Source organism: Schistocerca serialis, chromosome 2 (genome assembly GCF_023864345.2).
Source record: "Schistocerca serialis cubense isolate TAMUIC-IGC-003099 chromosome 2, iqSchSeri2.2, whole genome shotgun sequence".
Classification (NCBI taxonomy): domain Eukaryota; kingdom Metazoa; phylum Arthropoda; class Insecta; order Orthoptera; family Acrididae; genus Schistocerca; species Schistocerca serialis.
This window is the reverse complement of record NC_064639.1, coordinates 886,038,145-886,051,773: the sequence shown is the minus strand read 5'-3', so window position 1 is coordinate 886,051,773 and position 13,629 is coordinate 886,038,145. Positions and strand designations below refer to the sequence as shown.

At 41.6% G+C, this 13,629-nt stretch overlaps 1 long non-coding RNA gene across 1 annotated transcript in view; it reads right to left on the bottom strand.

The window, feature by feature from the left end:
* The window catches only part of LOC126458222 (uncharacterized), a 38,643-nt gene that overhangs the window by 16,272 nt on the left and 8,742 nt on the right, over positions 1-13,629 (bottom strand). The window contains exon 2 of the long non-coding RNA XR_007585595.1: positions 1,674-1,774. This is a non-coding gene — a long non-coding RNA (uncharacterized LOC126458222). The remainder of the gene's footprint in view (positions 1-1,673; positions 1,775-13,629) is intronic.

Below are 13,629 nucleotides of genomic sequence, written 5' to 3'. Positions count from 1 at the left end.
AAAAATCTTAATTGCCTTGTTCGATATTCTCAGCTTCCGTCTGTTTTTGAACACATAGAAGATGAACTAGTTTAGTGGATAATGTGGTCCATACCAACTTATTAGATTCACCGTTAATTTTAAGGAAAAACGGTGGAAAAACATGAGCACACAACTTTGCGTCAGCTCAATTCCACACTACCAACAGTCGACAAATTAAGTCTGACACGCTTCATTTATTTCGAGACAGCTGAGAACGAGACGGAGGAAGAGAGAAAATCTCAAGTGAGCGCCTAATCGGTAATGAAGAATATTTTACGAGGGAAAGATGTAAACGATACCTAAAACTACAATACTAAACGCAAGGAGTTATAACAGCATGGGGAGGCGTGATATATTACAGTGATAGTACAGACAGTATACTCCATCACCGATACTCACAATCAGTGGCAAATGGCCTTAGTATACAAAACCGGTCGTGGTGATCGAAACTGAAAGTGTAACTGGTGGTATTATATTTCAAGCAATTACTGCAGCTGCAGGATCTGCATATGTGCATCATACTGTACAAGGAATTTCCATTATGCGACGACGAGCGTTTAAGCCCATATGGCCAATAAACAACTAACGTGAGCGTTCACTCAAAAAAACTCGAGTTAATAATGCGCTCACTGATGCTCTGCCAATACCATGGCGACAACATCTTCGTGGAGGAGTGTACGTTTTTTTATTTACGTACATGTCATGTGGCGAGACTGCGTCAGCAATAAGACTCGCGCCTCAAAACATCGAATGTCTGACGTGCGCTTCCAAAATAAGCCTGTACGGTGCATTTGTCTGAACAGCCTTGATGTTTGCTGAAGCCCCACATTCAAACTGGCGCCGATTCGACTCAACAGAAGACAGTCGACGCCCATGAGCCAATGCGACGGCGACGTTACTACCTGTGGTGGCTGTGCGGCGATTCACGCGCATCGAAAGTTTCTGCGATATTCATCATCCACTCCAGACAAGTCAGCAACACTACACCTTCGTCCAATATGGGACCAGTACATCCTCATCAGTTCGCAATTGTGCAGTTCAATTATTATTACATTATTCACTAATTAAAATTTTTCATACATAACTGGTATTTTTTAAACACGCGTTATCATAAATCTCCATTCAGAACTCTTACATTTTCTGCATTATTGTACAGTCTTCACACTCTCACTGACCAGATTCACGATATATGCTGTGATATTTAACGGGTCTATTGTATGACATCCTACGACGATTTTCATGTGGTTACCTGTTGGCCACATATAGTTCACTGCCTCTTTCCGTTCAAAAACTATTCCTTGGAACGTATGGTGATGGTACAAAGAAGCAACTGCAGTAGACTTTAAAATCCATTCCGCTATCAATTATTTTCCCCTCTAGGTACTTCTTTAGAATTTTGTAGCATTGGGCCACCTTTCCGACAAAGTTTATGTCAAAGGAGATACCTAATCCTTTTTTCGGTCTCATTTATGAGTGATGTTTTGACACTGGGTTGGATTATAAATGCAGCAGCACTATCGGACTACTACCACTGATATATTGAATGTCAGGACAGTCTAAATGTAAATACCACATAAGGTCCGCAATAGAGGAAGAACCCTTCTGTATCCTATTACAACTTCTGTAGCAGCCACCTAACTCATTTTACTCACCACATCACAAAATGGCAGGTACTCTTCGTCATTTAGTATCGGCCCAATGCTGCCCAGGCCAAACACACCCGCACATGTGTACGGGCATGCTGCTGCTCAACCTGTCGAGGGAAAAAAGATAGTTATGTGAAGACAGAACTTTCACAGACGCACAAAATATTAACTTTATATTCCAGTGTTTATCAACGGTTGACAGTGTGAATCTCGAGTTGTATCCTATCATAGACGGGAATCTGTTTATTCCTTGAGTGAGGGATTAGTGAAAGACTTTCCCTGTGAGTCCATAGTGCGCCTGGCGAAGAATCGGATGTGAAGAGAACTTTTACTAATGTCTACATCAATGATATTTGCATCCTGGACTAGGATGCTAACTATTGCAGGTGTGCTGGAGTATCAGTTAACCTGTTCGCTGTCTCGGATATAAGAATTTCTATTACGGGCAGACGGCACATCACTGTGAGCGAACTACCGAATTTTACAAAACGATTCCGTCTTCACGTTATTGACAACTCTCTTGTCTCGGTTTGCGAATCGATCTGATTGGGAACTTTCGTTTATTAAAATTTAAGTAGTAGTACTAAAATACCAAGCTAGGAATATCCACGCAGTGTGGTTTGGAAACAGGTTTAAGTTTATGAATAATTTTGAAGAACTGCATTGTTGTTGTTGTTGTTGTTGTTGTTGTTGTTGTTGTCGTCGTCTTCTTCTTCAGTCCAGAGACTGGTTTGATACAGCTCTCCATGCTACTCTATCTGTTCCTTCTTTAGAAACATTTCTTATCACTTCGTCAACGTCCCTGGAATATCTCCAGCCAGCCGCTGTGGCCGAGCGATTCTAGGCGCTTCAGTCTGGAACCGCGCTGCTGCTACGGACGCAGGTTTGAATCCTGCCTCGGGCATGGATGTGTGTGATGTCCTTAGGTTAATTAGGTTTAAGTAGTTCTAAGTTCTAGGCGACTGATGACATAGTTAAGTCCCATAGTGCTCAGAGCCATTTGGAATATCTCCATGCCGCCTTGCCGCCCCCCCCCCCCTCCGCACACGCACACACACACACACACACACACACACACACACACACACACACACACACACACACACACACACACACACATTTATCACCATCTACCTGACGTCTGTAAAATATTTTTGCAAGAACAGATACCAAAGAAACACCTTCCAGCCGAAAGTAAGTCAGATTTAGAAGACTTGTCGACCACACTTTGCGCCAAAATATATTAAAGATACACAAATCTAAGGTGAGCAGTAGAAATAACAACAATTTACTTGACCTAAAAACTGAGTGCTAAACAGTGGCAGGAATGGCAGAAGAAGGTATCTAGGCGGTATCATTAGACATGAAGGCCAGAATAAATGGCCGACGTGCATTGATGCAAACGGAAATTATCACAGTTCTAATGGTGTGGAACCATCAGGAATCTGGAGGAAGAAACAGCGTGTGAATGGGGCGCTGTTGAAGAATGCTGAAACCGGATTTGAGAGGTAATATAAAAAATGAGCTTTGCTGAAGACAACAGGTAAGTAAACCAGACTCACGAGAGGAGGTAGGTTAACGGGATATTTGGTACTGCAACGTGGGTTATTTAACTTTGTGCTAGAAGCAGCAGCAGAGGGGAGAAACAACAGGGGAATGCAAAAAACAAATTCGAAACAATAGAAAAACGCCACGGATAAAACATTTTTTTTCAGGCTAAGGACCATGCCGGTTTTGTAAGTAAATATAGCACAACGGAATATTTACAAGTTGAAATTATGAACTGGAGAAATATCAGTCTGTAATAGACTAACATAGAAAAATTCAATTTTGACAAAATCTATACTTACAGTCCCCAAAACAAAGTACCGATTAACATTATTATGATCAACACACTGTATGATATATTATGTCTGTGCTGTTTAATGTCCAGGTTTTGCTTCCACATATGGCTACACTCCAACACAAAATTTCAGAAAATTCTTCGAAACAAAGTTATATTCACTGTTTATACGTCTCTGTACCAGGAAGATGATGCTACTGATCTACATTTTATATCTCCCTTACTTCTGCTGTCGTCAGTTATCACTCTGTCCAAACAGCAAAACGAGCTTCAGCGTCTCATTTCCAGGTTTATTCTTTCAGCATCACCTGCCTGCATTACTGCAGCGATAATGGGCACCAACAGTGCAGTTCTCAGCAGTATGGACCGAAGTAAAAGTGCCTCCGAACGGAAGCATTTAAAACGTTTCAGCCGTAAAACTTGCATAGGATATTGCCAGTGACGTAACGGCTTAGTCACTGGACGAGACGATGGAGCGATGAAGCTAGAAGAGCTCGTTTCCTGACCGTAGGGCACATTCATTTGCGCCCGTACTCCGGAAGCGCTGGCACGCCGAGTGTTAACAACTCGTGCCAAACACCCTTCGGCTAACAGCCGTCTACTGTCGCTCCTGTGACTGGATCCAAAGACGCCAATGATAAATCCATTTCAGTAAACGCGATTCATGTCATCCCTAAGTGGGTAGCAATAACTCGTAACTAGTTTTTAATATTAAATCACCTGTTTAGCTGCCTGTTCCCTGTGTTCGGAGGAGATAAATGCCTTACATTATGTGTAGGAGTCCCTGACCTCACACATAACCCCCTCCTCACACACACAGTAAAACTTTTACAAGCACTTCCAATTATTGGTTACAGCGAGGTATTTCTCAGAAAAGCTCACGGCGCCTGGAACTTGTAATGAATGCCTGAGTTCGTTATATGTGTGATGTTAGAGTCTTTGATCATACATCATACGCACAGCTATCCTGGCTGAGTGGAGACAAGCGCAGAGATGTCAATGCTCTGTGTCTTCTATTGTCTTAAAAACGCACACTGTCCATCATATTTGTCCGCGACCTCAAATTTCTTGTATGAACAACATGGGAGAAACACCTGTTCCCATCAGAGCAGAATCCTTTGTCACACATCATCATAGTTCACCCACTTCTCGGAAGTTCTCAGCAGCAGGATCTTCAGATGACAGTTAATGACATATCTACTGAGGCAATAATAATCACTAACTTTGTCCCTGTACGCACTCGTTACTCCTGTTCATATTCTTTTTCAATAAAATCCTTATTTCCCAGTAGTCTTAGCTGATACATTCTACTTAAGTTTCCTTTCCCCAGTACTCGCTATACCATGTAACATCTATCTATTTTTTACACGTACAACTAAATTCTTATATCTGACCACCACCAACTCTCCCTGCAGTTCCCTGTATGCGGTATAAATCGTTCATACGGTGTCTTTTGAAATATCAAACACTTCGGCTACCTTGCTTACGAAAGCAGCACGATGGTAGCTTGCCTACGTTATGTCACTTGGCTCGGTCCCCCTTGATGCGCCAACTGACCATGACAAACTTCCTGAGGACGCTGCATAGTTACCGTTAGTGGTCAAATACAACAGTGCAGCCTTGGCTAACATCTGCACTTACGTTCAAGCACGGATTTCCTGCTATGTTACCGAATTTTTGCCCACCCCACCCTTTTAGTTTACTGTTATGCCACTGATTACGCACAGACAGGAACCAGTAGAGGGAGTCCCACAAGTTATACCAAAGTCTTAACACAACACACATACTGTATGTCATACCAACACGTCAGGCCATCTGCTCTAGCAAGATTGCTAAATGGCTTCCGGACAAAACAGCATCACAGTGTGTCGTTAGACAAACTATGGGAAAGGATCATCTGATATTTAACGGACATTTTCCCATCTAATCTTTACGGTCCGCGCCTAAACCAGCAAATAAGCTTACATCAGACCACTTTCATCGAATTTCACTGCCGCATCGAAATACCCAAAGCAATAACATGCGCCATAAATCCCTTCGCGTCAACGCTCCAGTTCCAGCCTCAGATCATTTGTCACTCAGCAACACCACCTCGATAGAACAATGGCAGCGAAGTTTGCAGCACTCTCTGACGCATTCGTTTGCGGTCAGTGAGTTGTGAGAGAAGCGCGACGGTGAAAAGAGTGTCATCACTTCACACAAAATGTTCTCTGACCCCTCTGCTTCAGAGGCAACGAAACATTTTGTGACTGCTACCTCAGGTGGCTGCATAGCGCACAACAATAGTCAGTCCACGCTGTCAAGAATGTTAACTATCGTATTTCTGACGGATTATCTAAATTGTGCTGCTTCCAATGCCGTGTCCGATTCGAATAGTTATGGAAAGGTAGTGTAGCGGTGTGTCCGAAGCCATCAGGCAGGGGATAAATGGTATGGGTTGGGTAAGACCCTACACATTTTTTCCTATGGTCGTACGTCAAACAATTGAGTGAGTTTAATTCTTTGCACTGAATGTTGTTGAAACAAACAACTTCGTGGTGCGTCTCCTCCATCCCCCAACCCTCCCGATCAGATTTGGTGTAAACAATGATTACTCTGGGCTAAGACTAATCATTTCGAATATGACGGCACTTTTTACTGTGGTATGTTCTGCAAAAAGAGTTTGCACCAAATATTGCTGCCTGTTCATAAAAAAGGCGAATGTGCTCCTCTTTAGAAGACTGAGGAAAGTGGGGAGCCAGCAGCCTCAGCCACCATACCGCCTTCCTCACAAAAAATTTTGACATGCGAACGTATTCGCGCTCTTTTAAGACAGATGTTTTACCCAGTCTCTCTCTCTCTGCAGTGAAGCTTTCATACTCAGGATCTCCCTCTCTGCAATTGTCTATACATGTCACTCGCACTGTCTCCATTTTCTTCCACTGATTTACAGTATAGCTCAGCCACTTTATCCTCTCTCACACTTGTCTTTCTTTCCCACTGCCACTGGCTCCACTATACCTCAGCAGTTCAAAAAATCTGAGAGTATTTTTTCCTTTATATGGACATGTTCAAAATTTCCACCCGTCGTTCTGGCAGGTTCCAGAGCCACCCAACCTATGATGCACAGTCCCCTATCGTCTGTACTTTCCATTCCCATTGTCTGCTCTCACCACCCCTCCCTCCCTCACTCACTCACTCACTCACTCATTCACTCATTCACTCACACCACCTTCCTCTCCCACTGGCACTGTCAAATCTCTTCCAACGTCACTGGCTCTGTGCGCCACTCTTTCAGCACAAGAAAGCGCGAATACGTTCACATGTCCAAATTTTTGGTGTTCAAAGCGTAATGAGGAATAAAGGAGCTGGTTCCCCACTTTTCTACCAGAGTCTTCGTTTGTTTTACATTTTTATGGGCATTTTGTACGTCGATCGCAATTCATCGAAAACGCCCGGCTTATGATTTGTATCTTAAAGTGTAAAAATGTTGTTACAAATACTTCACTGAATATGCAGTCTTCCCGGCCTTACGTAATTTTTGGTAGTCATTTTAAGTTCTTTTCAGGCATGTTAAGACCCTTTTCAGCTCATTTTCTGTCACTGTAGTATCACTTTGAGCATATTTGTATTGGCATGAAGTGCCCATTATACATAAAGCGCGTCATAGTCCTAGTGGTGAAAAAAATGCCGACTGAAAACGGTTTGGTGACCACAGAACACCTGGGATGGCACTAGAACGCTTGCCAGTCAGAACTTCATTTACGCCTCAGACAGGGCATTAAGTGCATATTTTATACGCATAAGTACGGTAACAACCTCTGGATCTCCGCAATGGATACTGATATCGGAAAAAAGTTTTAAGATTTTCCGAGAACATGTTCAGAATATATTTTAAAAATTCCTACAATCTCCCATGAACAGAAACTATACAAATTGCCATCCCCAAAATTGGTACTTTTCTTACCCAAAAAAAAAAATCATGATTTTTCGGGGCTTTCTCATTAACAGCCCAGAAACAATTGGTCCTTTAAACAGCTAAGTCGCGTAATGTTCACCCTAGACTACACTTACTGCAAAAGAACCGACCATTTTGCTCAATTTGCCTGGGCTGAAAGAAGTGCGTAATGTTTAAATTTTGACCCTGCACGGTAGGATAGCTACAGTATGCCCGTTCTCCCGATAGGTATACAAATGGTCCCTAGGCCAAGGGCTAGCCCAAACACGAACACTTTACCACTTATCTCCGAGCAATAGAACCCGAGATATGAACCCCTGCAAAATCGCATATTCGTGCACGGCGTTTTGGAACATGTCTGTACCATGCACTACGTGCACACATCGCTAAGGTTTCTAAAATAAAGACAATTTATTTCAAACCCTTCAACACCGTTTCATTCCCGCGTATATTCTGGTTCCCCTCTAAAAACGGAAAAAATATTTAAAATTAATTTTGCTCCTCCACAGAACCATACTGCTTTATACGTAATACCAATTCATAGGAACAAAGGAAGCTAAAAGGCACCACGAGTGAAAAAGATTTGTAATTACTGATGTTTCACAGGAAACTTTCATTTTGAAATTTTAAAACACGTGTTTTTAAGACACTGAGCACACTCCCAAATACTACTAAAATTGACACCAAACTTTTGATGTATTCCACAATCTTAAATTTGAGTAATATGGAAGTGTAATATCGCATGGCCCTCAGTTTCACGTGTGTTTACAGGTGGTGAGAAACAGTTCTAAAAGCTTGTAAAGATGTTCCAGGGTAGTTTGTGCTGAGAGAGTATTGTTAAGAAAAAGATTCTGGACATTGCGCAGCTTCCGAGTTAATTAGCACTGAAGTTGGCCAATCAAGGCGTTGCGCGGAAATTCAAGCGGCCCGCCTGATACAGTTAACTGTCCATTGTTATAGAGTTGATCCTTTGGGTGAGGTTCGATCTTCCCAACCGTCCCATGCCCAAGTTTTGTATCGCTCTTGTTCGGTTTTGGGAAACCAAACGAAGGGCATGTTCACACCATGGCGTATTTCAGTGTGCTCCTAATCTAGCTTTCACCTGTCAGTGATTCGGTCCCCTTTTCCCGCTAGTGTAAATGGCGTAAACGACCTGTCATTCAATTTAAATACTTTTGCAAGCCACACGGAATCATGATATATTTGGCTGTAAATTGTTACAAAGAACGAGACAAGGTTCATCGTATTTGCCTGTAGTGTAATTAAACTAGCTGTCTTGATGTCAGTACATTCAGTGTAACTTTAAAATCAGAGTATTAATGTTTCATTGAGCACACATTAACACGAGATCAGCAGCCTAACTGATTTCTACATATGCAGTAGTGTGTGCAAATGAATTTGGACAAGGCGATTAAACTAAGTGTGCATATGTATTACTATATGTATATACAGTTAGTAGCTTACTTCATAACTGATGTGTCCTTTTGCTCTAATCTGGTCGAATGCCACAATGTATTCAGAATTTTTACACATTTACCACATATCTGACATGTGTTCTTTTGTTGAACAGTATTTTTCCAAGACGTCTTTGCGCATCTCGATGGGATTTAAATCTGGTGAATTACCAGGCTAGTGAAACAATGTTTTCTTCCATGAATGTCTTGACTGTTTTAAAAGTGTGGCGTGGTACCAGATCACATTGGAATGTTCTTTTACCATCTGCAGAAGTCTGTAAGAATCGCACAATCCAGCGCCTACGGATTTCCATGTATTTTCTTGAATTCAACATGCTCTAACTTTTAAGAATAAAATGTAACTCATCACTGGGAACAATGTCCAATCACTGGAGGACCAAGGTTTTTAAATGTTTTGCCCATGACAATCTGTTTTCTTTACGGAGGTACCGTATTAACAACCGCTTCGTTATTGCCTTCTACTAGCAATCATTAAGCCTACGCCGTATCGTTGAAGAGTCAGTTTCAATCGCTGAAAGTCCTTACTTGTCATGTGAGGAAGAAGTTTAATGTTGCTAAGTAGAGTTTTGTCAGTACTGGGGGTTGTTTTTCGTGTCCGTCCACATCTGCCTTTTCTCTTTGGATACGAAATGAAAATGAGTATGACATTGTTGGCCAGGAGGCTCCATCCGGGGAAGTTCGGCCGCCGAGTGCAAGTCTTATTGCAGTCGATGCAACATTGGGCGACTTGCGTGGGTGATGAGGATGAAATGATAAGAACACAACACCCAGTCAACTAGCGGAGAAAATCGCCAACCCGGCCGGGAATCGAACCCGGGCCCGCTGCACGGGAGGCGAGCACAATGAGGCAGTATCACTATATTCCATAAGAAGTCTTGAAACTAGATTTTACCCTCCAACAACATCAGAGGCAATGTCTGACATTCATAGGTGTGTGTTCATGAATAGCAACTGTTTGTACCCACTTCTTAGATGAAATATCCATTTTTAAACAAAGTTTCCCTAGCGAGTACACAAACATATGCTGCTGCTACACATGAAAGCACTCAAACAGGAGCGGGCCTACAATTTTTGTCCATAGTCAAGGCAACAATTGCTCGCCAGAGACCAACAATTGAGTGGATAAAACTAATTACGGCGAACCAACTTCAGTTACTTGTAAAATACGAGCTTTTACCAATTTGCATACTACGTTTACCACTTCCAGCTTTGGGGTACTCTGTGAAAATTATTCTCCGTATGCCCATTTATAAAGCGCCAGTATTGGCGAGATACAACATATGTAGATTTTGTAAATAATTTGTGTAGCTCAAAGCCACTGGTTTTCATTGTATGTAGTTGAACGAGGAAAAACTGCAAGTTTCCTGCTCACGAGTACCATGATAGGTCAAATGGGAGAAAAAGTCTGGTGCCTTTTTGTAACTTGTAACCAAGTGCTTCTAAAATGCACAGTTTAATATAATGTTAAATATTACATAACAATAACCAACTTATGAACATCGGTAAAGTTGCTTTTTTTCTGCAGAAGCCTGAAGTCAAATTCTGTAAATTATTTTTGAAATGAGAGTAAACATCTATTGCAAACAGTACAGAAGTACTAAACCTTGGCGAGGTGCCTATTCGGAGTAGCTGAATTAAAAAAGTCATTCCTCTTTAAGGATGCTGTCAACTTAAACCGGCAGTGGGTTCAATATGTCAATAAATCGACCCACCTCTGCTTTCACATATAAACGCACTAGACACTTGAGTTCAAGTTCGCAGCGACCAGAAAATTGTTCTCTGATCTATGCCATTGATTTCTTTCTCTTCCGGAAATCACACCAGCCACATCATCCATAGTCGTCAGAGTGCGTATCCGTACGCATCTGCACTCAGACTTTTGGAAGACAGTGTCTATAGCGGATGTCGCGAAAATACGCACCTCAAGGTCATTTCATCGTCCTATACAATTGTGTTAGTGAATTTCAAATGTTAGTAAAAATTAGGAAAAAAATATTCTACATCTCTATTTGTAGTCTAGAAAGTGACAACGTCCTTTTCAAAAGAAAATGTATGCCAGCTGCCACGCAAAAAAAAAAAAAAAAAAAAAAAAAAAAAAAAAAAAACAAACAAACTAACGTTACAATAAATTTTGAAGAAAAAACTTGGACTGAAAATATATGAACATTATCAAAGTTCATAGATGTATTAGATCTACATCTACATTTATACTCCGCAAGCCACCCAACGGTGTGTGGCGGAGGGCACTTTACGTGCCACTGTCATCACCTCCCTTTCCTGTTCCAGTCGCGTATGGTTCGCGGGAAGAACGACTGTCTGAAAGCCTCCGTGCGCGCTCTAATCTCTCTAATTTTACATTCGTGATCTCCTCGGGAGGTATAAGTATGGGGAAGCAATATATTCGATACCTCATCCAGAAACGCACCCTCTCGAAACCTGGCGGGCAAGCTACACCGCGATGCAGAGCGCCTCTCTTGCAGTGTCTGCCACTTGAGTTTATTAAACATCTCCGTAACGCTATCACGGTTACCAAATAACCCTGTGACGAAACGCGCCGCTCTTCTTTGAATCTTCTCTATCTCCTCCGTCAGACCGATCTGGTACGGATCCCACACTGATGAGCAATACTCAAGTATAGGTCGAACGAGTGTTTTGTAAGCCACCTCCTTTGTTGATGGACTACATTTTCTAAGCACTCTCCCAATGAATCTCAACCTGGTACCCGCATTACCAACAATTAATTTTATATGATCATTCCACTTCAAATCGTTCCGGACGCATACTCCCAGATATTTTACGGAAGTAACTGCTACCAGTGTTTGTTCCGCTATCATATAATCATACAATAAAGGATCCTTCTTTTTATGTATTCGCAATACGTTACATTTGTCTATGTTAAGGGTCAGTTGCCACTCCCTGCACCAAGTGCCTATCCGCTGCAGATCTTCCTGCATTTCGCTACAATTTTCTAATGCTGCAACTTCTCTGTATACTACAGCATCATCCGCGAAAAGCCGCATGGAATATGTATTTTATAGTGAAAAAACAGAAGTATCCCGAGATTAAAAATAAAATAGCGTGAGAGGTGTGAAATTGTACCGTCTGCGTAACGAAAAATGTCGTCGTTGCTGAATGTGTGTTCTCTTGGACCTTTTAGAAACTTCCAGCGAGAAAGTTGCTAAGAAAAATAATTTTGGTAGCATCTGACACCTCATTATTGTATCGTATTATGTGTGAACGCATTTCATTTACGAGAGACTGCGCGCGACAGTGTGTGTGTACTTGTATGCCGCCACCAGGGTTTTAGTTCCGACGACACGCCTTAATACGACCGAGAAATTCCCTGCCTTCCGGAACGTTTTTATTTGCAGCTCTTACTGACTCCGTCACTGCATCCATAACCCAAATCGCCGATATACGTTACACAAAAGTTGCCATAGGTACATTCAGGCCAATATTTCCGTTCCAGCAAAATATATTTTTGCGTGTGGTTTTGTGAAACCACCTGGAAACCACGAACATTCAGCTGGCACTGGTCTACTGCTCTTTAACAGGGCACATGCAGCAACAAAGCTATGAGGCGGGCGAATCAAAGCTCTTGGCGCCAGCGAATTGCATGGAGCTCGTGCGACCTTGAGGTGTCGAATTTCGTGACGGCAGCTGTAATAAATTTAGCGTCCTGCAAGCACACTGAAAACCAACAATTCCGTTTTCTTCCTGTAGAGACGATAGCAACACTGACTGTAGGCGTTTATACTTTGGTACGTGAAACGATATTTTTCATTTCAACATGGCTCGGCGCCGCCTGTTTTCTCTTGATCGGGATATAAAGGGCAATCTAAAAGGACGTCGATAAGAATTACAGTTAAGGGGCTCCGGAAAGGCTCAAAATCATGAAAAGTTCAATTTTTACTTTTTTGCGTTTTCTGAATCTGCAGACTATTACCTTTTAATAGATATATAATTTATTCAATTCCGAAGACTACAACTATTTTTAATTTTTTTTGAAATGTGTTCTACATGGGCGTGACCCACTGTGGCGCTGTTAAACTGCTGTCAAATGGTATTATTAACTTCCGTGTTCATCAGGTACATTTTAGTGATGTGAGGTAAAGTATGTGTTGTGGCTAACCTGTGATGGTTCAATATATATCGCTGGTGTGATTGTCGATTGTTTCATGTTTATTTACTCTGTCGTTATCTCGAAAATATTCGTAATTAATTCTGTTTCTTGAGTCTCTGTTTTGTTGAAGTATAATAATGAGTAAAAGTAAAGTTATTAGAAATCCTCTGAAGGCTTTTAAGAAAAGGAGAAATGTTGGAAAGCCAAAGGTATGTGTTATTACTGTAAACAATAAAGACGATAACCAAGTGAGTGAACCTAACCTCTCAAGTACACCTGCCCATAGCAGTCAAAGTGGGAAAGAAAATACTTCACAGAAGAAGCTTGGTTTAATGAGTGAAAACTATGAATGTTTTATGGGCGAATCGGATGTGAATGAAATATTTGATATGTTGGTTCTCAAAGGAATTTTTTCAAACTGTGTAAGATGTATTCATTGTAGTGAAGTTGGTCTGGAACTCTCCATAATAAAGCACGTAGGACTTGCTAGTGAAATACAACTGAAATGTGATAAGTGTTCATACATGACCACCTTTTGGAACAGTGTTGCAGTAACTGCAACTGATGAAAATGGTAGCAAAATC